Genomic DNA, 26,686 nt, shown 5'->3' with positions numbered 1-26,686 from the left:
AAGGGCACCTTCCAGTGCCTAAAGTGGCTACAAGAGACCTGGAGAGCTGGAGAGGGATTTTTGACAAGGGCATGAAGTCAGAGGACAAGAGAAAATGGCTTTAAACTGAAAGAGGGTACATTTATATTAGATACTGGGAAGAAATTATTCCCTGTGAGGGTGGTAATGCACCATCACACATTGCCTGGGAAGCTGTGGCTGCCCCAGCCCTGGAAGTGTTCAAAGCCAGGTTGGATGGAGCTTTGAGCAACTTGCTGTAGTTGAAGGTATCCCTGCCCATGGCAGGGCGGCTGGAACAAGGTGAGCTTTAAGGTCACTTCCAAGTCAAACCTGTTTGATTCTATAGGAGCTCCAGCCTGAGGTACCAGCTAACAGCTGCAGAATGGAAATGTCTTAAACTGATGCAGCTGTTGCTAAGTGACTGAGCCAAATATAGCATTTTAATTTAGTATTTTAATTTAGCAATTTTCACACATTAATATAGCATACAGGTGTTAATTTATTGCATTAGCTATAAATATGTTTATGTTCTTTTTTTTCACTTTGCATTTGAGACTGGCAATAGTGAGAGGAAATTAAATGAAAATAATCTGTCTGATTTCACCATTTTTTTCAGCTAATCCTGTAGTATGGTTTGCATCTTGCCTTCTGATTCCTTAATTGCAATTTGCACTTGAGAAAACCATATAATACTTGAATTGCAAGCTAGCCTCTGTTAGAAGCAAATGACATAATTATTTGGGAAACCAATCAGGAAGCATTCAAATCTTCCTTGGTGCCGTGCCTCCTTTAGTTGTACAGCTTGCTTCCTTCTGGATGGCAAACGTCAGCATTGAGATGAGCCTGGCACGGTGAAAGTGCTTACTTGGCATTTCATCACCAGAGCCAGCACTGCTGGATCTGTGATGCTGCTCCTCTGCCAACATCAAATGCATTTAGGCACAGCAGCCCTCACATGTTCATGCTGAAACCTGGTCAGCTCTGAAACAGCATGTTAAAACAAGAGCCAACAGTTCGATGCACAGCTGAGAACTCAGACTGATACAGATACCTTGCAACTGGATACCCATGAGAATTAAAGAGCTGAACTGAAAGAGATTAAGCAGCTCTTTGTACATTCTCCCCTGCGAAGCGTAAAGAATGGAGACCTTCATTGTTTTGTAACCACTTGCAAACTAAACAGGAAAAATAATTACTTCAGCATTGGTTTCTTGAATATGGTTTTATGGAAAGTGCTCTTCCCAGAAATCTAGCCACACAGGCAAAAGAAGAAGTCCTCAATACACAGATTTCTCAACAGAGCATTGTCCATCCTGAAGCTTAAATGTCTCCAGACCCAGTTTCCCTTCAGCAAGTAGCTTTGCCCTCCTGTTTCAAACACAGTCTGCACACATCAGCAGTTGGCTCACTTTCTGTGCTGTTTTTTGAAAACCATTTACCTTGGACCTCGAGGCCCTTTTTCTCTAGACAGCCATTTGCACCTTCATCTCTGTGTGTGATAAAGGCCACTGTCACCAGAGAATCAGTTTCAGTGTCACAGTTTCCTGCAGGGCTGCTCTCTGCAACGCAAAGCCTGTGGATAGAGGCTGCTAATTGCAAATGGCAATATTAAATGTTTCTTCCCTGTAGTTCACCTGCCTGCTGAAGATTAATTCTCTGAATGAGTGCAGGCCCAGGTCCCTTCTACAAGGTTTATATTTGCTGCAGTTGGAGGATTTCAGAGGCAGCCTAAAGGATTGATTTAGTCTGAGAGCAGAAATGGGAAGTAGGAACTCCTGAATTCAAAAAAGCATTATTGCAGTAGTTTTGCTGCAGAGCCTAAGGCTATGGATTGAGCTCTTACCTCATTTTCCCCATCTGCAATACAGCTCCTAGTATGGTTTGGTGATTAATTTATGCTGATGAAGTTAATTACTTGGTAAGTATGTAAAAATTTGATGAGAACCTCTTCATATCCCAGAAAATGTGGCAAAAAGAAAGGCAAAATAGCCACCCCTAAAACTGCTAATTAACAAACTGAGACAAGATGGTGAGATTCAGGATGGAAACTTCATCAGAGATCTTATAGCAAATTACAGCCAGTGCAACTTGACATTCCTCTGATTGCAGAGACAGTTTGACAGGAATGTAAAGTTAGAGGTTGGTATGTTCCTAAACCTTAGTTTTATCCTGGCAATTTTGCAAGACCAATGTGGTATGCTGAGGCAGGCAGTGAAAAAGCTCAGGGGGTTGTATGTTGTTATTTAGCAGTTCCTGAAGGTATATAAAAGGAATCAATAGGAAAGGATTATGCAATAAAATAATTTATTAAGATTCCTGTTCCTGCAGAACAATCCATGACTCATCAGCAATTTGGACAGCACTGAGATGTACATCATATCAAAGGAATTCTGCAGGGCCAGCTCTCTTGGTGAGCTTGTTGTGATCTATATCTCTAGTGTAACTCTGGTTCTAGTGTGACCAACCAGTATAATTAAATTATCAGTGCCACTGTCCTCAGCCAAATTGCCCCTGAGCTTGCATAGCTCCCTCTATTGGGTTAACTATCAAAGTCACTCTCTACCCTGCAAAATGGGTGTTCCATCTTTCCAGCTTTTTGATGAGTTAATAACTTGAATTATCTCGCTGTTTCTATGATGTTTTGTCTGCTCCAGGTCAGTTCAGATTATGTTGCTGAAGACATTTACTCTACACTTTAATAAAATTTTACCACACTGATGTTTGAAGCTGCCATGAAGTCTCAAATTCAATGCAGTTTTTCCAAAACGTTTGAAGTCAGCTACTCTATACTTTCTGGTATGGTCCCCTTAGGTCCTCTTGGACACAATGCAAATAGGTAGGAGTGTAGGACAGAGGTTTCACATTTTCAAAGCTTGCTTGTGAAACATCTGAAATGCCCAGAGACACCATGTCTGTCAGTGCCCTGCAGGTTTTGGTTGCTATTCATGTAACCCAGTGAGGCAGAAGAGCAGAGATAAGGGAAAGAACAGGGGACGATTCCTCTCTGCAGTTTATTCTCCAGGGTTTTATTCAGTCCAGTTTTAAATGGCTCAAGCTACTGAAGTGATTCAAGCTATGACATTTTGGCAGGGTGTGAAACAAAATCTGGCAGAGGTGCTATGACTGAAGGGCTGGTTTTGTACTCTGAAATGTGTGTCAAATCTTTCACTGGCTTCAGTTAAAACAGGATCCGCTCTTCAGAGTCATTCAGTTTGAATAAGCTCAGCAAAACTAGCAAAAAAATCTACTTTTGTGGTGCCATCATGCTGTTACAATCTCTTTCAGCCTCACCCTCCTCTGTTTACAGTGTCCTCCCATGCAACTAAGACTTTCTGCACAGAAAAATGAGCTGCTTTTGTTAGGTTTTGAGTAATAAATAACCCTGGATTAGTAGTCTCTGTCTGATGTCTCATTCAGACTGTCTTTTGCATTACCTAGCTATGTTTTTAAGCCCTAACACCGGAAGTGAAAACTCTCCAGAGGCATTCTTTAAAAAGTCAATAAAGAGAGGAAAAGCTAATTGATTTTAAAATTATCTTTATTATTATTTTCCTTGTATGGTAGCCCACTAAACTTGGAAAGTCCCTAATGAAAGATAAATTTAGCACTCTCTTCTTTTTCCACACTTGCGGAGTTGTGTTCCCTTGATGTAATGCTTTCTTTTTTATTTCTCCCCACGTATAGGTAAAAGAAAATTTTTAAAAATAGCATAGTTCAGAATAATTTGGATTGATTTAACTTTCAGTAGCGTTATTCTTGTTTTCTTACTGGTTCAGCAGTTGTTGAGCCCAAGAAATGCATAAATCTATTTCTACCATGTTCTTCCATGCTGTCACAGATGAGGATTTTTCTCATCATAAACCACAATAAAATGAATGGAAAACTGATTCTGAGTGTTTGTTATAAAACCATTGCAATTCTATAAGCTGAATCCTGGAAGGAAAACCTGTCACAGACTTTTCTGTTGGGAAACCTGTTCTAGGTATCAAATTTACATTTTGGGCAGTACTGAGTTATTTTTTTCTGATTTCTTTATATTAAGAAGAGAAAATTAGAGTCATGGTTCTGAGACAGTGCAGAGAACCAGTTCACACCTGAGGCCAGGACAGTCACCCAAACAGTTCTGAGAGGTCTGTGCCACACAATATGACAGGCCAAGTCCTTGTACTGGTGGCTGAACAAGAGCCAGCAACCATAGACTGTTCTGTGATTTCTGCAGGTATTTTGTCACTTGGGAGACAGGCTGTTGTGCTTGAGATGTTTGCCTGCCTGCCATTACTGTGCTACTTTCCACACTTCCTTCACTGGCAGCAATTCCTTCATGCTCCAAAGGCCCAAGTGAATGAGCAGTGTTTACAACCTCCCCCTTCCCTCCCCTCCCTCTCAGCAGTGCCCCTCTTGCTCTCCCTGGGTGCCTCGTTCTTTGTCTGCTGCTGCCTGTGTTTTGTAAAGCAGAGCTGCTGCAATGATTCTTCACTACAAAAGTGGTGGAGCACTGGAATGGGATGCCCAGAGAAGCAGTGGATGCCCCATCCCTTGGAAGTGTTTGAGGCCAGGTTGGTTGGGGCAACCTGGTCTAGTGGAAGACATCCCTGCCCATGGCAGGGGAGTTGGGACAAAATGGTCTTTAAGGTCCCTTCCCACCCTAACCATTCTAGGATAATTTTCAGTCAAAATGGGGCATGGATCCCTAAAAGAGTGTCTAGACTCTGCTCACATCCTTGGCTTAGGCTGGCTGGTGGGATCAGGGAGGAAGGGGACTTTCAAAGTCAGGTGAATGATTAAATAAGGCTGGGAGGTGGAAGGAAGGGGAAAGGAGAGGAAGTAGGAATGAGTAGATGCTCCTTGATACAGGTGGAGAAGAATGGGGGCAGGCAGGGATGGGTGTTTCTTAGAGTGCAGGCAGAGGGAAGTTTGATGTAGGGAACCATAGCTATGACTGCAGTTGGGAGATTGAAAGACAAAATTCTGAACCAAATTCCTGGTTTTGGAGCACATCAGTACTGTTTGTAATATCTGAAAAGAGGCTCCTCTGTCAGGGCACTCATCTCCACGGATTCTTGCACAATGTAGGATTTACATACAGTCAGGCAGTGGTGTGAATTCTTATAGCTCCAGTGACTGACCCAGTGTGTTTGAAGTTTATACCTCCATCCACAAAGCAGAGCTTACAGCACTTAAATATGTTTTTTACCTAAGATTACCAGTGCCTAGTAATATTTTTCCAAAACCTGAACTATTAAGATCATTGAGAGAACATATAAAACCTAAGCTAAAGCCAGGATTCTGTACACTCCAGAGAAACTCACAGTGCAGGGTAAAACTCCCCCCTTGCTTTTAAGCTTGAATTAGCAGCATGCCTCAAAATTTGGATATATGTGCTTAAATTCAGCTGTTAGCTAATCAATCAAAGACTGATCTCACTGTTAAGCCATTGCCCATCTGTATTTTATGACTTCCAGAGATACACAAGGCTTCCAGAATCAAACAGTCATTTGTGGCTTCCCTAATATTCCCTGACTTGCTGATTGCTCACCAAAGCACTGAGTGCTCTTAGCTGTCTCTGTGCAATTTCCTGGCAAAAGGAGATCTGGAATGTAAAAGTGTATTCATCACCAGAGGTTTTGCAAGATTCCAGGACTTCAATGAAGCGGTAAGAGATTATTTAAAATTGGAATGGCATGAAGGTTGCTCTGAGTTTTCAACCAGCTATAGGGTAACTTAACCAACAAGTAAGTAACCCATAAGAAGAACCAGAATTATCTGGGATTTAAGTATAAAAAAAAAAAAAAAAGAAAAGAAAAAAAAACCAAAAAAACCCAAACCAAAACAACAACAAAAACCAAAAACCAAACCAAACAAAAAAAAAAAAAACCCACCAAGTTGTAATTACTGTTATAACTAACTGTACCAGACAGATCCTAAACCTTTACTGTGAGCTTCTCAGTACAGAAATGGAAGACTGAGTGGCAAGTGGGAACGTGTATATTACGATGCCTTAACCATTTATCTGGAGTGAAACAACTGTGTATAGTCAATTACTGAGACATGTTTTTGCATAAGATGGATTTTCACTTCAGTTCTAAGATCAAAAAAGTGTAACCCAGAGCCAGCTTTGCTAAAATGGTGACCCTGGTTCTTACTCCTGTATTTGAACTCATTCTAGGGCAAAGAAATCATAGCAAACCTTTCTACAGGATGGTAGGAGGTGCATGTCCATGTTAAATATGCATCAGTGGTAATGTGCTATTTGTATACATTTTGGAAATTATTTTAACTTCTGTTAGGATGGGTATTACATACCATCTAACACCATGATATATAAGATAAGAACCAGATGCTACTCTGTGCTAGTCAGGTGTTCTGGGCCTTTTTTTAGCTTTTACTTTGTTTTTCTGGCACTAAAACTCCCTAAAATTTACTAAGGAAATGAAAGATTGCTGCTGTCGTGCTTTTGTGTGTTTATTTAGCAAAAACATTTGTGCATCATAGATTTGTGTCCAGAAACACATTCCGCACTGCTTTAGTGTACTGCATTATCTGGACAAAATGAAAAGGAAATAGTTGTGATTTGAAAGTGTTTTACTTACATTTTTCAGCGCTGTACAAACTTATATGATATGTAGGGCAGTGATGAGTCTTAGTCTGTCTTCTTCATTTCACACCACTATAACAACACTACTTTGCTGGATTTACTTCTGATTTACTGGGTGAAAAACCTCCAGATAGTAGTGTGCCAACCCACCATCACCTTCAGTTTTGCTTGCTGGTGCTTGCTGTTTCTTCATCTTCACAGTACAATATATAGCTGAGGAACTTTGTAATTTTGTGTTGTATAACTATAGGACTCTATTTTTTTTTTGTCTTTTTCCTTTTCCTACTACTAAAATCTAGAGACCTGCAATTAGTTTTCAAGTTGTTCATGAACTCTGTTTTCTTCCGTGTAGGCTGAGTCCAATTTGTCTCTGTTTGCTTGAGCAGATTAAATGAGTGGACAGGTTAATGCAAGTGGCTAAGTGGGCACATCCTAACAAGTTACTGTCCCTCAGCTCAGCTTCATCTCCTGTGAATTCATATGCTCTTGTGTTCCTCCTGCATCATATCAGCCAAGGTATTTGGGGATTTGATCTGGGTAAAAACACTTAGGAAAATCCTAGGTGGACCAGTTCTTTGATCCCTTCCATTACATAGCTGCACAAATAGCTGTGTTGGCACAGTGCAGGGAGTAGCTCAGGAGCAGAGCTGCACAGCAGAGTAAGAACTATTGATACTGGTGCTGCTGACAGAGAAGGAATCGTCAGGCTGTGCCCCATGGCAGTGTACTGCTTGTTCTGCTGTGTGTCTGAAGGGGAGGAAAACTCAGCTCTTATGTGATCTCTGTAAAATTGATTGTTCAACAGAGTTGGTCTTTGAGGCTGGGGTCTGGTGCCAGGCTTCTTCCCACAGAACACAGGAGACCCTTTTGAGGTGTAAGAGATCCCCTTTTTCCTTCATATTGGAAAAGGGCCATTTGATTTGAACCTGAGTGCAAGGCAGGATGGATCCTTTGCCTGAAAACCCCTGAACACTTAGCTGTGAGTGCTTAGAAATGCAAATAAAAAGATTTACATTTCACTCATTCCTTTCTGAAGTACCAAATTCTGGTTTGCAGTGGTAGCTTTCTATCCTGTTCTTACGCTGTTCATGGACGTCTTCCTCCTTTCGTTTAGGAGCTCCCTCTGAAATATCCAGCAAGAGTTTCAGACAAATGAGTCTTGAACTTTGGGTAAATTCAGAAAATTCTAAGTACTGTAATTCCTGGCTATTTTATTAGGATTTCACACTGGAAAGTAGCAAAATGTAAGGATTCTTAAGGTTTTGGTGAGATTCCTTGGCAGCAAATATACAATGGTTTAATCAAAATAATTTCTGAACTGAGTTAACCTGTGTATTGATTGTCCCCTCTCAGTTGTCTCTTCTCAAGGCTGAACATGGCCAGCTCCCTCAGCCTTTCCTCATAAGGGAGATGTCTCTTTTCCCTCACCATATCTGTAGCTCTTTGGGCGGGTGCTTTGGGCAAACACTCTAGTTATACAACCCCACCCCAGCAGCTCCATGTTTCTCTTGAACTGAGGAGCCGGGCACTGGTCACAGCATTCCAGATGGACCTCTCCAGGGCTCAGTAGAGTGCAGTACACCCAGTGTATATGGACCAGGCCTTAGGTCAACCACTGCCATTTCCTGACTTATCTATTCTCCATGTGGTTGAATGAATGTATTTGGTAAAATGTCTTGTCGAACAGGCATGTTTATGGAGTTTCTTGGGCTGTTCTCTTGTCTGGCTTCAAATTTTATTTTAAAAAAATTGTCAGCATTCATCCATATTTCTGAAAAGGTTTTGATATTTCAAGCATGGTACAAAAAGGAAGTCACTCTTCAGCTCCCAGTTCAGGGGCAAAGGGTAACTCTTGTGTTTTAACTCCAGCTTTCATGGAGCCCCCTTTATGGATCCAGCATTTAAGTTGAGCTACATGGCTTTGCCTGAGTTCATTCCCTCCCCCCAGCAGCAAGCCAGTAACCTCCCATGTATCTCTGGGATTCTTGACAGTCTGATCCTGTCTTTGAAGTGATGGGACTGATACATATTACCCTGAACTACAGAAAAACCTTTATGTTGCAACCAAACTGCGAGCAGAGGATGCTTGAGGGAGCTCATGCAATCTGCCTGTGTGTGTGTGGATTTAAGCCCAATGTTAAATGTACCCAACAGAGGGAAGTGCTTCGGAGTGCGTAATTCCACAGCAGGTTCAGCTGACTGAAATCAGCTCTGTGGCATTCTCACTCTCCCTATCAGTCCCAGACTCGAATTCTCGCTTCCTCCATTTGTTTACTTTTGCGATGTTAATTTTCTGTTGGTTTAGCTCCTGAACAAACTTATCACGGGAACTGATAAATGTTGGACAAGGGGGAAGGGCGAGACTGTGGCAGCGCTATCTTATCTGTCGTGTGCTGTCTCGGTATAAAGCTCGTCTCCCTTTTGCCTGTAACTACCTGCTTCACCTCAACATTTCACCTCAGTACCTCTGGAGAGCACGTCCCGAGAACACCTCGCCTCTCTTCTCGAGAGCCCTGCGCTTTACATGCAGCCAAACCCCTCCTCTTTGTCCCTCGGGGCACAGCACAAGCGCTGAGCCGAAAACTCCTGTTAACTAGGGTGACAAGTTTCCAGCAAGCCGTGGAGCACGGGGAGAGGGGACACCCAGATCCCGGCAATACAAGGTATAGACGCCTCGGCTTGTGCAACACAGCGGCGGGGCAGAGCCCATTTTATTCTTGCCTTTTTTGGATCTGCACGCACACAGACCTCAGCACAATGGAGCCGGCTCCGCGATAGCGCAGCGCGATACGGGCGGCAGAAATAAAGCCACCGCAGCGCGGCTCGCCAGGGCTGCGATTGCCGGCGATCCACTGCCCGGGCGGCAGCCCCGTTGATGGCGTGATCGCCAAAGACTTCTGCGTCCCAGGCAGGCCAGCGCCGCTCCGGCCCCTGCCCGGCGGAGCCGCGGGCTGCGGGAGCCGCCTCAGCCGCAGCGCGGCCGCAGCACCCCCGCGGCTCCCGGGGCAGCGCCGCGCAGGTACCTCCCCCTCCCAAAACAACTTTCGGCCGCCGAGCGGAGCGCAAGGAGCCGCCCCCAGCCCTCAGCCCCGCTGCGTCCCCGCCCCCGGCCCGGCTGCCCACCTTGGCGGCAGGGGGGCCGCGGGCGGGCCCCGCGCCAATGGCCGCGGCGGGGCGGGCAGGGCGCGGGGCGGCGCCGGCCGCAGCAGGGGCGGCGTGGGCAGCGGGGCCGGGCAGAGCCGGGCAGCACCTTGCGGCGGGCGGAAGGTGAGTGCCGCCGCGCCGGGGAAGGGGATTTCCTCGCTTCTCTTGTAACCGGGAAGTTTGCGCAGGGGTTGAGCGGACGGGTGCGTTCTTCTTCTTCAGCCCTTCTCTTCCCTCCTCCCTTTGAAATTTTCTCGTAGAAGAGGGTACTGACCCTGCCTTCCCCCTCCTGCCTCCCCGACTCATTCATTTAACAAAGGGAGTTGTTCGCAGCCCCCGGGCTTTGCGAGCGGGGAGCCCTTCGGGGCCGCATGTTTGGGGTCCCGGAGCAGAGGCTGGGGTGGAATCGGGGCTCAGCCCGCAGTTTTCGCCAAGCACCCGTCCTGCCTTCGGCTGGAGGGGCGGGCGCTTTGGGCAAACACAAAGAATTGAGGAGCTGGACCCATGCTGGGCGATGGGGTGATGAAGCCTCGGGCTTTGTGTGGCTGGTGGAGGAGGGATGGAGAGATGGGAGCTTGTCTTTTAACCCCTCCGCCCGCATGTGTGTACAAAACCGTGACTTTTTGCTCGTAAAGTACTTAAAAGCAAAGCTGAACTTGGGATCGCGGCATAATTCAGATTGGAGAGAACGTCAGGTGGTCTCAACCCAGCCTCCTTCAAAGCAGGGGCTTCTGCCTGGGGAGTGGGGAGCAGTGAAGGGACATTGGAGATGGTGGCACCTCTGGGTGCCCCTGGGAGCTCGCTAGAGGAGGCAGCGCCAGCAGGACGAGACTTCAGAGGCAGCAGCGCTCCTGTCCTCCGCTGTGCATGGAAATGCCCCAATCCACAGCTCTCCCACGCCTGCAATCCCTGGTCTTGCTGCTTTTGTTATCCAGAGGGCTTAAAATTCATGATTGTTGGGAATAGCTGGCTCCATCCGTATGTGTGTCACGGTGCATCTGCTCCTGCTGAGCATTACTTGATTCTTATTTCAACATTGCCTCCAGGAGTTTTTTTTCTTCTGGAGCAGGATTTATAAATAGGTGTCAAAACCTGACTTTTGCTTGAGACTGGCTGTAAGGCATGTACTTTCTGTGGTAATTTTGTATGAGATGTGTATGTGTGTAAGAACAACCATAAAATCTGTTCAGTTAGCCACACTTTTCATTTTGAAAGTGAAAGCAGGTATTGTAGCGAGGTGAAATGGCTGGATCGGGCAGAGAGGGAAGAATGTTTGTTTGTTTTCTTTGCTCGCAATTACTCTTTGCACTGTGACTTATGGATGCCTTTCACTGAACCACCTCCCCCTTCTCTACAGCTGGAGTTTCCTGGTGTTGCATATTACCTGGGCAAGCAGGGAGCATCTTCCTGTCCCTGCTCCAATATCTCTTAGTGTGGGTGTGCTGGTCTTGCTCTCAGCTTTATAGGGTGAGGCTGGAAAAACTCCTCCTTGTGGAACAGTTTGCGTGTGTGTCCACTGGATGCTTGGAGACTGCTTTTCCCCGTGCATTTTTTTGTGGGTAAGTCAGAGAAATGAAGCTCATCTCTGCACGGGGAACAGAAGGTATGGTGGGAATTTGAATATGTTTAAATACTGATTCTATTTAACTCCGGATTGCCTGTCTTGTGCCACAGAACAGAATTTTTTCTCAGCTGTTCTGTATAACAAAGCTGGAGTCTTAAGACTGGACAATAAACTGCCAGGTAATTTTTTTAGCCTTTTTGAGTCCTGCATCTTTAAACGGGATGATATAACTGCCATTCTTTGATTTGGAAATGAAAGCCAAAAATAAGCTTGAAGAAGAAAATGCTCTTGTACCATGACAGCAAGAATGCTTTTACCAGTTTCTGAGGAATACTGTGTGCTCTGGATGTTGCTCAGAAAAAAAAAAAAAAGAGTAGGGAAAAGTGAGGTTTTTAGTTCATGCATTTCTGTGCATAATGGGGATATAGGAAGAAATACGTGACAAGTCCAATATAAGTGCCACAAGTGGAAATGTATTGCTTGTTTATTTTGTTTTTGACTGCCTTGCTTGCACTGGATTGAAAACTGATGCTAGCTCTCTTTGCTGGAGAGGTCAAAGAACTGTTTTATTATCCTTTTCCAGGCTCTGAAGAGAGACCTTTTCTCTCAGCTTTGATTTCAATGCATGAATTTCAACAGTTTGCTGATTAGTGTCTTTTCTTTTTATAACTGTGAGCTGCAGAATGGCTTCTTTTCTTCTTTTTCCCTTTTGTGCACCTGTCTCACTTCCTTGGTGTGGGAAGGTTTGTAATTTCAAAAGCTTGTTGCTATGGTCCAATTTCCTTATATGCTTAAGAGTGTACAGAACAACCTAGAGCTGAAATAAACTTTTCTCAGTTGAAAAATACAGAAATAATCCAGTGCTCCACCCTCAAAGTGTTCTGGTTTTACAGTTCATCCTGTCAACAGCAGATAACAGAAGCAAAAAGACTTTGTAAAGAAACTGACCAGTTGTGGTGTGGATGTGCAAGACACAGACTGAAACTTAAAAGCCTAGTCAGCCATTAGCCCTCTGACAGGTACAAGAATGCCTACTGTTGGCTTTTTACCTCTGTGGGAAGGAAAAATAATACTGTGTAGCAGAATTGTACCGTGTCAAAGAATATCTTTCTATATTTGGCAATGAGCCGAACTAATTTTCTCAGCCTGATGTCTTGGCTTGTATAGGAATTGAGGACAATGTAAGCATGACCTGCTTGATGCTGAGGGCTTGCTCTTACGGAGAACATAGTCCATCCAGTGTGTGACTCTTCTTATGCACTTGCACAGCTCTCACCTGGGAGGAGCTGCTTTGCAGCCCTGTTCCCAGAGATGGGAATGGCTAGGTCCATTCCCCTTGGTGGCAGCAGAGCTGGGACTGTCAGCCAGTGCTCACTGATGTAGCACAGAAGTCAGTGATCAGCTTTTCCCACTGTGGTTAAGGCACATAATGCTCTTTGGGAATGAATCGGTCAAAAGTACCTGATGCTGCTTGTACTAATCAGGTTTTTATGCAAATTGAAGTTCAGGTTTGAAATTCCTGCCCTTGGGTGCAGTTATGCGCAGCATGTGCAGATGTGATATTGTGGCTGTGAGGGGTAACGCTTGGTGCTCCCGTGGTGATGACTGCTCCTGGCATTGTGCAGGAAAGGGAGCTGACTTTTGTCCCATCTCACCTCAGGCACATCCTCAGAGCCATGGATGCCTTTAGGGCCTTCAGTGGTCTGTCTTCTTTTTGGCACATGACACTGGGGTGCACGTCGCAAGTTTGGGGCCCTTCATAGGATCCATTTGATGAAAACATGAATGCTCCAAGCTCAAAACATGATTGCTCTGAGCTGAACGTGTCTCCCCAGGTTCCCAGTATGATCTACAGGGAGAAAAAGGCCCTTTTAGAGGATGTGCCTTGTGTCACCCTCCTGTAGGTGTTTTTAAAATAGGTCAGAGAGTTGTACTCTAAAAATGCTGTTTCCTCGTGTAGTCTTCCTGGTCTCTGTCTCCCATATCCTGTACTGTACATTGGAGCAGCTGAGAGGAGTTTTATCTGCTCCTCTCATTTTGGGGATGCAGGCAGCATTGCTAGCAAATCCATCAGCAAAAACACTGTTGTAGTGTGGTTTTAACACTTTCTCTTCATTTTAGCAAAAAAAGCCATCTGAGAAGTGGATTTCCAGGGGAATTTGAAGAAAAAGTCCAAGTATTCAGTTCTGGTTTGTGTACTAATACACTCTTTCAGGCTGGCAATCCAAGTGTTCCAGCTTCCACTTTTACACTATTAACCTCTTGTATGTAGTCTGAGATGCAGGTTAAACAATAACTTCCCCTCCATAACTTCTTTCCTTCTTGCAATCTGTACTCTTTGGACCTGTCATACAGGTAGTTTGTTTTACTCTTAAGCTGGTATAGCTGCCTTCTAACTTCCTGTCAAAAGTCAGAAGTGGTGCTGAATCAGGTAACCTTGTATCATCTTAGATTTAAAGAAAGGGAGAGAAAAGGGTGACTGGTGTAGAAAAAAAGTCCTAATTTGTGAAAATTGGACCAAATCATAAGACTCCAGAAGTAGTAACCAAAGGTACTTTCTGGAAAGAAAACATTTCCACCAAAGTAGCCCTTTGTGATCCCAACTACTGTGTGAGAGACAGTGCACAGAATATATTGTGCCTGCCTTGAAGCATTTGACATCTAGCTGCAAACAGTTCCTTGATCTCAGTGGGCCTTTAGCCTTTGGGACTGTGAGCAGGTCAAGTGAGGAGTATGTGCTGCAGGCAGGTGGGGCATGGAGACTTGTGTCATGCCTTTTTTTTCCTTCTTTTTCCATAAAGTCTGTCTACCTGTAATCTTAAAGGAAAACGGGGGAGGAAAATAATTGCTATTCAGATTGTGAGTGTTTTGGGAATAAAGTCTTCCAAGTGTACCTTAAGGCTTTGTTTCCTGCCCTTTTGAGCTTGCTGCGTGTAGTTACAGTGTGTGTCCATGGCTTACTGCTGATGGCATTTGATGACTTTCCAGGTGGCAGCAGAGAGAAGGAAAGCCAAATACAGTTAGGAGACAGCCTGAGGTTTGTCAGCCTGGCTTGCTAAGGTCACAGCACTGCTTTGAGTTACCCACTCTAAGCATCAGTAGGGCTTTGAACTATCACCTTTCTTAATGACTCTAGTGGCACACCAGTATTTTAGATGATGCTTCACTTACAAGGAAAAGCCTATTTCTCAGGGCTGATGTTCTACTCATGAAGTAAGAGCTGGAGTAAGAAATATTTTTAATTGAACCAGTGGCTTGCATCATGTGGGTTTTTCCCTCTTTTGCATGTAAGGTAATGCAAAATAGCTTGTCACTTATTTAGCATAAAGAAATCACAAGATAGATTATTATTGATACCTACATATTCCCAAAAGCACATTATCTGCTGATTCTAAAATAAGAGGGTCTTGGCCTCTTAACCCAATCTCTTCTGTGGAAAGAGTAGAGAAGTGATTCCTTTTATAAAACTTGTATTTAATTTCTCCAGCTATCTATAAGTAAACATTATGCAGTTTTGCCAATACGTTCAACTTGAAGGCTTAGTTGAAGGCCAGGATGATTCTATGATTTGCCTTTAGTTGGTATTTCAAGAATGTATTATTTCCATCATGCTTTGAGAGGATAGAAGTCACAGCTGAATGTGGAATTCATGCACTTCCAGAGTTCAGACTTGTTTGGGGTGAAGCAGAAGATGATTTCCTTCTGCAGCAGAAGGGAGGGATATTCCAACCCCTCTTTCCCAATCCTCTGCATGCTACTGAAGCTGTTAGATTCATTCAGCTCAAGGCCCTGTGCTTACCTGTGTGAGGTGTTTGAGGCTCTTTTGGAGCTCTCTAATGCCAACATGTGTCAGGGAAGAGGAGGGAAAAAATGAGGCTAGGCTTGTAATATATCATCTGCTTTTCTTGCTCATTAAACTGGTCACCTGAGCCTGAACTGCTGTGTCCCTTCACAATAGAAGGTAGATTTGTCAGGTAACAGCTGCAAAGACCAGGGAGTGCCCAGCACAAAGAGGGATTAGCAGCAAATGGGCACATCAGGATTTGAAATGCAATATTGATTAGCTCATTAAAATTAATAAGGCACTCAATTATCAAAGTCCTATTACATTTTGCAGTTCTTCTGGAAATAGAACAATTTATATGTCCTTATCCTTTCAAGAATATCTCATATAAAACAAATTTTAATGTCATTTTCCTCTGCAAACCACAGAATATGTTAACTTTTAATAGAGACTAAGTTCATCAGTGTTTTCTTTAGTAAAACATTGTTTTTGGTAGGGCAATGTTTTTAATAGACTCGAAGATGTAAGCATAGTACTAAAACATTTATTTTATTGAGAGTGATCTAAATTAGTGCATAATTGGGCTAATGAGGTTTTGAGTAGGGTCAAAAACTAAATGGCAGCTATTCACATACTGGCCAATTTTAGCAAATCAGACAAATCTGTCTCAAAATACAGCACACAGTGGGGAAAACCCTTGGATTCAAGATCAGGAACTCAAGGAACAAGTATGTGAAAGGGCATGTTGTTCTTAAAAGAGAAAAGAGTCTAATTTTCCCCAATTCTTCAGAAATATGTATATTGCCTCCATAGTAAATAAATGCAATTTTTAAAGCTACAGATCTTATTGCCTTATGGAACCTTAAATGACTTAGAAGTGGATTTCAAATATGAATTTCTATGCTTTACTAAGTATTGTGATTTGTTAAAATAGTATCTTTAATAAAGGCTTTGCTTGAGAGGGTTTGAGCCACCTGACTCAAGGCAATTCTTGCTGGAATGAGAAATTGCTCTGAAATACTCAGTTTCCATGCAAGAGAGAGGCTGGAAGGAAGATAAAGTCATAGAACTAAGATCCTGGAATGATTGCTAAGTGGATGGCACTTATGGATGTGGCCATTGCTACTTCTTTTTTCTACAGCAGTTTGATTTTTTTTTTTATTTTTTTTTTTTGCCACATTGCCCAGGAGAATTAATTATTCTGTTTAACCACAAAATGTTAACCACAAGCTTATAGTTCCCACCCCTGTTTTACCCTGCTGTTGTGCTCATCATTGGACCCACTTTGCAATAAGCTGTGTGTTCACTTCTGTGTGTCCACAGTGTTACTTCTCTGGTCTTGTGATAATGAAAAAGCTTTGGGAGCTGAACTCAAAGGAGAGACCCAGAAGTGATAACACCATATAGTCCTTCATCAAAACCATCCCCTTTCTGATAATCAAAGTAATTGGTAATGTTCTTTGGTAAAATGTATGCAGTTGTGGGTGTGTGTTAAGGTGTTTGATGCTTTCTGTTAAGCTCCAAGATTCTGGAGATGTAAAAGCTATGCAAAAATATGTGTCATAAAAATGAGACTTCTCCCACTCCTGTCTGTAGAGAAAAATGACAGAATTTGATCCAAATGTGCCTTGAAGAAGTATAAAGAGATTTAAGCACACAGAGGCTTTGGTTTGAGCCTCCAGTTCCTAATTTTGGGTGAGGAAGTGATGGTATCCACTACCTCTTAGCAGTGAGTTACTAGCATTATAATTTTAATTCTCCAAAATCACTCCAGAATCACTGAAGTCTTCACTGAGTAGCCTTACAGAAAGCCAGAGAAGTTGTGAGGGAAGGAAGGAGAAGAAACTGCAGCACCAGTAGCAAGTATTGTCTCTATATTATCTTGATCTAATATAAAAATCTGCATTTTAATTTCTGGTTCATCAAATTTCTTATTGTTGCATCAGCCTATATGTCTTGGAAATCAGGTGTCTGGGAAAAAATTGCAGTCTCTTACATTTGTGTGTGCTATAAATTCTTCTGTGCAGTTTTGACTCCCTTGGTAGCAGAGAGAATGAGTAAAAGGGCTGTACCATAGTCACAGCAATCAGCAGGAGTCTCATCCACTACCATGCCACAGCCAAAAGACACTGAAGAATTGAGACTGGAAGTACTTTTCCAGCCCTGCTTTAATTCCTCTGCATATATTCCTAAACCAGATTTTAAAGAGTATGAATAAAATTAAACTGACATTTTATCTGGAGCTGTAACCTCTGGTGTCAGACTTCGTCTCTTGCCATTTCTGGGGGCCCTGACAACAATACTGGACTTAACTTGCAGCATGTATGGGGGAACTAACTTTTGTATTCTTCCTGTTTGGTTTCTTTTCTCTGCTTCCATCCCTTGATCATATCTCTTAAAGCATTGTTTGTTGGTTTTCCTTTTGCCTTTCTACAGAAACCTTGCTCATCTCCTGCCTATCTTTACTTTCCCTGGCCACTCCTAAGACTGATGAGAAACAGATTCCTCATACTTCTGTGATCCTGAAGATACTGGGCAAGCACAGATGAGCAGCAGGGAGGTGAAATATTTTGTCCTCCCCCCAGCAGAAAGCATCTTCTTTGGGGCTTGGGAGGAGGATGAAGACTGGATAGGGGAAGAAACTCACTATCTTCTCTATCAAGTGGGTAGTTTTGGTGATGAGGTATCTGGGAATATTTAAATCTGTAGATTTCATTAGGAAGGCTGAGGAGGTAAGGGTAGGGGCTGGGAATGACAAAAGCAGGACTTGATTCAAGAAGAGAAAGCAAACAACTCCAGACTCCTTCAGGGCTCTCCTGCAAGACAGAAAATATGCAACAGTGCACCCCTCCGTGTAGGCTGTCTTTAGTGGAGGCAGACGGTCACTGGCGGTGTTTGGATTCCAGGTTCAATAAAGGCACATCCTTCCGCTAGAGGAGGCAAAGCAGTGTCACTTGTTAGAAGTCAAAATCCACCTCTAAATGCCTCAGTGGCTTGTCATCGAGTGACTCGCTGCGCTGTCATAGCAGGGCTGCTGGCTTTCACATCCCAGTTATACTTGCTGAAACACCGTCCTGCCAGCTCATATTAACAGTCCCCCCTCCCTCCAAGCTTGTTTCCAATTGACTCACGGTGAAAAGGGGATTTGGGGGTGTCAGGGCAGCAGAAGGCTGCAAGGGCAGATCAGAAATCGCACTACCTTGTAGACTGCAGAATGCCAGCTTTTTGTTTGTTTTGTGTGCCTCTGAAACAAGCCTTTGAGTTGCAGAAGAAAGACATTCAGAAGTGATGAGCTGTAAAAAATTGTAAGAATTTAGTCATTTACTTTGTCCAGCCAAAAATGTCTTTTCTTTCAGGCAAAGGTTTCATTTAAAGTTATTTGCTACTTTAGAAAAATGCTAATGTTGAAATGCTTTCAGCTTGATTTCCTTTATCTCCTGCAGCTCATTAGATGATCATCAAGATCATATTTTTTCTTTGTTTAATTCACATAATCAATTTTATTCTAGGTGACGTTTGTGATTTTTTAAGAACCAATTCTTTCTAACACTAGTTACATCCTGCAGGAGCCCTTTTTGCCTTCTGATCCAATACTTACTCACCCTGGGACCTAGTCCAAATGCCACCAACAGTGTTTGTGTGGGCTTTTTTGTTTCAAAAACATTTCATCACAGGATGACATATGGCAGCATTAAATGTGTAAACATGCAGTTTAGGGTGTAATGGTCATCAAGATGAAAAGAATTTCACCTGAGCAGCAAGTGGCTTTCTGCTTTTTACATCATACCTGATTTAAATTTAGCATTACAGTGGATGCTTTGTGTTTCTGATGATGTTGCTTTTTGAATCCCACCCTATTATTTTGGCTCAGTATCGAGGAGCAGTGACTTCAACAAGGTGATCTCATCCAGTGTGTGGTGTAGCTGTGTTTGTTTTTGAAGGCTTGAGATCCTGTTCCATCTGCACTTCCTGTAGCTGTAGGTAAATCATCTGAAGTCCAAGATGATGAGCATGCCTGATCTCTGTGCTCTGAACCTCCTTTCTCATGAATTCATGTGCTTCCCTTCACTGATGGGGCTCTTGTGAGCATTTTTTCTTTTTACCCAGGTATGAATGGGGTGAGCAGGGAAAGGGTTCTCTATAGACAATTTGTGCCAGTTTCAGCATAGGAACTCACTCTGTGAGGGCTCTAAATTGTTAATGAATTAAGTACAAATTTTGGAGGAGAGTGTGGTTGACTTAAGATTCTTCTTGACTAGCATATGAGAAGCTTGTGTTTTGCTTTTTTCCTCAAAACCAGCTTGCTCTCCCCTTCTCCCCCAAACTATAAAGCAAGAATGTGGTCATTGGCAGCTGTTTTCCTTTTGATGTGGTCAACTCAAAATTAACATTAAAAGTATAATTCTGAACTTGCATTTTCTTGGAGACTGAGTGCATGATGAAAGGCCAGGAGGGATCTCTCTCCACCTGCTGGGAGTGTGCTCTTTGCTTGAGCTTCTTAGGAGCTGGGATCAGAAGATGAAGCTTGACACAGCTGAGCTCATTGTGGCACACAGCCATCCAAAGGCAAGGGTGCTTTTCCCTTTCAGCACTTGGCTGTGAGCTGACCTGGCAGGAAACTTTGCAAAGCAGTATGAGTGACTGTAGCTGTGGTATAGTATTAAAGATCACAGAGCTGGATCTCAGGCTTGCAGATCTGAGAGCTGGAAGTAAGGTCTGTGAGATATACGGTGAGATCTAGTGGCTCCTCAGAACTGACACTCAAGTAAGTGCCTTTTTACTCTGTCCTTGTGATACTTGCTGCATACAGCTTTTTATTTTGCTTATTTTGTTCCTATATCCCTCTGTCCCCAAGCTCTCTGAACCTCTAGCACCTGCCTAGTCAGCTCCTGCAGGACCTGCTTATGCTGCAGAACTGAAAGTCCTTAGTGCAGGATGGATTTTATAGAATCATAGAATTGCTTGGCTTGGAATGACCTTAAAGGTGATCTAGTTTCAACCCCCCTGCCATGGGCAAGGAACTTTCTACTAGAGCTGGTTACTCAAAACTCCATCCAGCCTGGTCTTGAACACTTCCAGCTATGGGGCATCCACAGCTTCTCTGGGCAACCTGTGCCAATGCCTCACCACTTTTATAGTAAAGAATTTCTTCCTAATACCAAACCTAAACTTACCCTCCTTCAGCTTAAGCCCACCCCTCACTTTGCCCTGTCACTCCATGCCCTTGTCAAAAGTCCCTCTCCAACCTTCTTGTAGCCCCCTTTAGGTACTGGAAGGGGCTTTTAAGGTGTCCCTAGAGCCTTCTCTTCTCCACACTGAACAGCCCCAACTTTCTTCAGCCTTTTGATTTGGACTCTTTAGCTGGTTCTCTGTCTTTAATAAGTGTCTTTGTGAGAAAGACCCTGACAACAAATCACAACTGGGTCATGTATTTCTCCCCATCCCATTGTTCTGTGGCTCTGAATCCTGCTTTGATTCCATATAGAGGAATAATTTTTGTAATCCCTGTCATGCTGTAGGGGCTTCTGTGCTTTGCCTAGTGGGCTCATTTGTTAGTGTAGCAGAGCACTTTTGGGATTTTCCCATTGCCTATCTGGATAATGTCTTGTGTCATGTAAGTATTATATGTATTCTTGAGAAGTTTTTCAGAATTGAGAGAATGATTATAAGCTGGGCCCAAACTTATTCTGGTGTTCAGCTGGAACTATATTTTTACTCTGAGACAGAATTAAGTTGCTAATACTACAGCCAATCTAAAAAATTAAATAATCCTACTGTTTTGCTGTTCCACTTAGACCTTGCAGTCCTCCACTTCATAGCCAAAGTGTAGGAGTTGTACAAATGTTTGATGGCTTTTTGGTGGAGGTGCTGTGATTCTTTGTCACTTTCTACCTAAACACTGCCAGTGAAGGCTCACAGTGAGCACAAACCACAATGGTACTGGAGAAATAATGTGCTTAGTTCTGTCATGTAGGTGTAAAGGGCAAACAGGGAAGCAGCAGGCACAGGAGTAGTAGGAAAACATATTTCTAATATAGCATAAAGTGATTTTATCTCTGAATACCCTGCAATATATACAGAAAGACTTCAGCAACATCTGTGCCTTAGAATTCATAGCCAAGATGAAAACAAAGCTTTCATCTGGCAGGAACTGTGCAGCAGGTATTTGGTAAGATCTGCCCGGCATGAAAGAGCAAAAGCCAAAAGTTGTGGAGGGTTTTTTCTTTCTTTTTTTTCCTTTTTCTTGTCTTCCCCCCCCCCCCCTTTCTTTTTATTTTCCTTTTTTTTTTTCTTTTTCCTCTCCCTATCCAGGAGGCATAACTCTCTCAGTAGCCTGTGGGTTTCAGTGGGAACATTCAGGGGCTGTCTTAGCAGCACTTGAGAGCCTAACCTTGAGAACAAAAGTAGTGTTTCATGTGGTTACGCACTAAAAGATGTGGGTAGGCATCTAGTGGGAATCCAGAAAGCGCGTGGGCGCTTGATTCCCTCGGAAACTGTTGGGATTTGGCACCTAAGCTGGTAAAGTATTTTAAAAAACTCTTAAATATCTTTCTGAAAATTGGGTCTGATATTGCTAATCAGTGCGAAGGGTGGGGGGATTTTTTTATTGTGATGTAATGGTGGCTTTGATTTTTGTTACTTTCTAGTAGATAAACAGAAGGAAGTTGAAGGAAAGCAACAGAAGTGACTTTGGGATTGGAGGGATTGACGCAAGAGGAAGATAAAAGCTATATACTTGTGTAGTTTTTATAAAATGAGTAGGAGGGCAGGACTGCTATGGGCTTCTGCAGGGTATAAATGCCAAGGAATGGAGGGTGTGGAAGAAAGAAATGGAGCCTCTACCCTGCAAGTGCTTGTGCAGCCAGGTAGCCTCACACACAGCACCATTCAAAAGGAGAATTTTCATAGAACCTTGTGAGCGTTACAGGGATGTGCTGCTGAGGAACAGAAACACTTTGTGTGGCAGCAAGGAAGGTACCTGCTTTAGTACTTCAGTCAGGGCAAACCACTAAAATCTGCAGTTGTTTGCACCTCAGATGGGTTGGCATCTATAAATGTCAGCACATCACACCACACAAGAGCTGCTTCCCATTTATGCTGGCCTTCCCAGACAGGAGGAGCTTTAGGAAACTCCTGTCCCAAACTTGGATTGTTAGTGCTTGGATCTCCACCTGCCTTACAGCTGGCTGCCATGGTGACACAGTTTAATCTCACTGATCTCTTGTGGTATCTGAAACTTTCACCAGGAGGGAAAAGCAGGGTGACAGCTGCTCCAGGGCACAGGTTGGTAGGAGGGGGACAACAGGTAGGTAAAACAGTCTATCGTGGGACTGCTCTTCTGAGATGTTAGGACATCACTTATTATATCCACTAGGACATAAATATTTTATGTGTGAGGATATAATCCAATAAGATTTGGATATCCTGGGGAGTGCTTGATGTCAAAGGTGTAAAAAAGCTACTTGAAGATGATAAAGCATTAGCAAACAATATTGAGTCTTAACTGCTGGAGGTGTTGGGGATGTTCCCGTGTCAAGTGCACTTTTTGTAGCCAATAGATCGATAAACTAATTTGAGATAATTACTAAAGGAAAAATGAGACCAAATAGAGAAATGTTAATAAGTCACCAGAGCTGGATGGCATTCAAGAATCCTGAGGAGCTTGAATGTGAAACTGCAGAACTGCTGGCCAAGCTGTTTATCACTACAGACAGCCGCTGTGCCAGAGGACTGGGGAGCTGCCAGTGTGATTCCCAACTATAAAAAGGGCTCCAGAGGGGATCCTGGGAACAACACAACAAAGAGTCATGCTGCTAGGAATGGAAAGGATCTCTGAATATGTAAAGAAATGTTAACTGTTAATGGGAAAGTCCGTTTGGCTTCTGAAAATTAAAATCCTGCTTCCCAATCCCATGAAGTTCTGTGGGGTGTCAATAAAGAAGGGTTAAAGTGGATATAAGATGTTTGGATTTTCAGAAAACTTCTGTCAACAATTTAAGTTCCTGTAAGTTTGGAGGAAGGGCTTTTTATGGTTTGAAAGCCGCATGGATAATAGGAAGTAAAAAAATTGGGACAATTTCACATCTTATGATGGAGAGGGAAACATCACTGCAGCAGCAACCACAAAGGCCACCATCCTCACTGGGAAAGTGATGAATGACACCATTTGGCTTTGGTATAAATGCTCAGTGCACCCATATCTTGTGGGCGATGTGCAATTCTGGTCTCCACATCTCTTGCAGAGCACAGTGGCATTGCAGAAAGGGCAATGAAATGGGCCACCTTCCAAGAAGAAGCTAAAATAGTTGAGACTGTTCCATATGGGAAGAAAGGAAGGAACACAGTTTTAAATCACAAAGTCAGCAGGTCAAGCTGTTATGAACCATCAGCTCTCATGCTTTTACAAACTGGGAACTTTTGATTAAACACGATGGGCTTTGATTTTAAAATAGGTGGAAGACCATACTAGTGTACGGGAGAATTGGTGACTGTAGCCTCAGAATAGGTAGAATTTGGTGACAGGCTTTCAGGCGCTCACCTGTGCAGGGCAAATCCCACTTGCACTGTGCAAGACTCTTGCCTTTGCAAGAATCTCTGCATGACCCTTCATTTCCCCAGGGCTCTCCTGTGCAGTTTTTCATAGGAAGCAATTATCCAGGTGGCTGGCAAGTGTTTGACGCTTCCTTGTGTGCACAATGAGATTTTGTTTTTTTAAGTGACTTATTCCTCATAGAAGTAATTTTTTTTTAATACTGCCTTCAGCAGGGTGTGCATGTGAACTTTATTTTAATTAAGGGTGAGGAATCTGTTTTACATAACTATATCCCAGATTCTCATGAGAGACTGAAAACAGCCCTGAGGGATTGATGAAAAGGCCAGTGAAATCAGGTTGCCTCACCAGTGGGAGGCCTGATTCCAATCTCTCAGGTTTTCTGTACCTGTGGGACTTGCTCCAAGCTGGTTGACAGCCAGAGGAATTGAACCAATGCAGAGGCACTGCCTCCTCACAGCTTTATTTTGGGCCACTAATTTTTGGTTCTGGGCAGATACTGGGGTGGCTGTTGCAGCTCTGCCTGAGATTGTTGTCCCTGTAGTAGGAGTGGTCAAATGGGATGTGAATCTGCTTCCAAGCCCTTTCAGCCATGTCCTGTTGCTGGCTCAGATGACTTCTGCCACGTTTCCTGTTGCCAGGGTACTGTATTGCAACACTTGGTTTACCCATCTCCTTGGAATAGGGGTGCCTGTTAGGATAAAAATGTGATCCCCACCAGCCAGCTGAGTTGCTAATTTACTAGCAATACTAATGGGATTGGATCAAGATGGTTCTCAGCATCTTTGAGAAATAAAACAAATGGTGCTGGAAGTCACAAACAAATGCTGTTGGCTAAAATTTGTTCTGAGTTGTAAAACCTGAAAGGGACAGGGAGTAGATGGGTAAAATGGTTGTGTACCATTAAGGAGGGAAAATCCAGGGTGTGTGCATGGCCTTTTGTTTATTTATTTATTTTTCTGTTAAGAAAGAAAAAAAGTAATAAAGGTGTTAAAATTCAGCTGTTGCTGGAACTGTACTGGAAGTGGGGCATACAAATAAAAGATGATCTCTTTCACTGTGCACAAAGAGAAATATGATAAACAAACCACAAACACTTTAAAGAGGCTAATAAAGTTTGTGAGTCAAACCTGGCATGCTGTTAGCACCTGCTGCTTGTTTGTGGTGACTGAAGCAAGCATCCCTTTCAGAAATTCTCTCAGACTGGAGATGGTTTTGCTCTCCTGTTATCAGAACCTCGGTGTGTTTGAAGAAGCTAAACTGGTGACTGACTGCACAGCTGAGACCTTCAGCATGATTCCTGCTGAATCTGGAGGTAGCTGGCAACTTTTTCTGATGCCAAAAGCCTGGAGAGATTTGGCATGATGCCACTGCATGAGGACAATGTTGGTTTTGTTCTATTTCTGCTTCTGCCCCAAGAGCTGGCTCTTGAGATTGTCTAGAAATGTGGCTTCTCGTACCAGAATCTTACATGAATCAAAGGAGGGTTTTGATGCTCAGCTCCTAATGTTTCACAGAAGTTGCAGTTCATGCCTTTGATCTGAAAAGTATTTCGAAGTTAAAACTGCTGGGAATTAGCTGGTGATGCTGGGGCTTTGCAGCCCCAGGTGGGCATCTGCCACCAATCTCCTGGGGAGGAAGGAAACAGATGAGCAAGGAGATGAGGCAAAGATAAGCCTGTGGGAATAGATTTCCTTCAGCTGCTCAGCAGAGCAACATAAATGAGTGCACTTTAGAGAGAAAGGAATGTGATGGTCGTGTCACAGCTTGGATGTGCTTTGCTTTGGGGTGAGTTCATAGGTTGGAGCATGTGCTTTGAGTGGAGGTCAACAGATTCAGCCTGAGGTAAGTGGGGAACAAGGTCAATGTCAGTCTGAAGGCTTTAAGCACCTCAGAGTACAGAAGCTGTAGAGAAATGTCTGATAGTGAAATGTTTTTCCAGAGAAAGAGGCCTGACCATTTCCTTTATAATAATAGAACATGAGGAAATGGCCTCAAGGTATGCTAGGGGAGGTTCAGTTTAGATATTACTCTTTTTTTTTTTTTTTTTTTTTTTATGACAATGTTATAAATCATTGGAACAGACTGCTTAAGGAAGTGGTGGAGTCACCATCCCTGGAAGTGTTCAGAAATTGTGTGAATATGGCACTTGAGGACATGGTTTAATGGTGAATGTGGTGGTGGTGCTGGGTTGATAGTTGGACTTGGTGATTTTAAAGGTTTTTTCCTAACCTTAATGACTCCGTGATTCTGTGACATGAAAATTCCATTCCTGGCAGAGGTGGTCGGAACAAGAACACTGTAACCTGTGCCAGGAGCAGTGATGCAAATCTCTGCTTTATGCAACTTGTGCCCTATAGGGAGTAGGGCGAAGTGTTGTAATCACTGAGTAGTTTAAACCAGGAACAAATCTGTGAGGCTCATTCAGGTGGAAAGGCAAAAGAGAGTGAGCTGTGCCAATATCTCTGATTGGGAAAGTTGCACAGAAGATGGGTAAGGATGGCAGAGTGCTGCCAGCTCCTCCTGCTCTCTGAGCTGTTTCCATTCTGAGTGTGGTACCAGCTGCAGCAGCTTCTGCCTGGCAGCCTGTTCCAGCAGCAGATCCCTGCTCCGTGCCTTGCTCCAGAATTTTCAGGTGTTCTGTGTTACCTGGCAGAAGTTGTTCTTTCACCCACATTAGTAACATTTTATCACTGAGTAGTGCTTTATGCATGAATGGTTTTCTGTGCAATGCTTAAAATTTAGAAAAAGGTCCTGAAATTTTATGAAGCCCTTGTATAGGCAGAGCTGGCCAAGGAGGTGGGGGAAGGAGGAGTTGTATGCTTTTCTGGAGAAACTCTTGTGCATTTTCTCTTCCAGAATAATTTCAGGCTATTTATTTATATCAGATCTTCATTAATTCATTGTACATTGTGAAACAGCAGATAGTGGGTTCTTTTGGAAAGATGTACAGATTAGAAGATGCTTCAACACATAAGCCATAAGCAAGGAAATAAGAACATCCTAAGGAATAATATGAAGTGTGATGATTTCTGGGCCTGCTGCAAA

At 43.3% G+C, this 26,686-nt stretch overlaps 1 protein-coding gene across 39 annotated transcripts in view; it reads left to right on the top strand.

Moving 5' to 3' along the window:
- Nucleotides 1–8,931: 8,931 nt before the first annotated feature.
- Nucleotides 8,932–26,686, top strand: part of PAK1 (p21 (RAC1) activated kinase 1) — a 76,191-nt gene continuing 58,436 nt past the window's right edge. For 13 of the 39 annotated variants that reach the window (XM_012569839.5, XM_072925967.1, XM_072925975.1 and 10 more), the window contains exon 1: nucleotides 9,621–9,862. The gene's annotated coding sequence lies outside the window, so the exon portion shown is untranslated. The other 26 variants (XM_041715072.2, XM_072925982.1, XM_072925681.1 and 23 more) reach the window with 15 other exon arrangements.

Source organism: Taeniopygia guttata, chromosome 1 (genome assembly GCF_048771995.1).
Source record: "Taeniopygia guttata chromosome 1, bTaeGut7.mat, whole genome shotgun sequence".
In the NCBI taxonomy this organism is placed as follows: domain Eukaryota; kingdom Metazoa; phylum Chordata; class Aves; order Passeriformes; family Estrildidae; genus Taeniopygia; species Taeniopygia guttata.
This window is presented reverse-complemented; position numbering and strand designations above follow the sequence as displayed.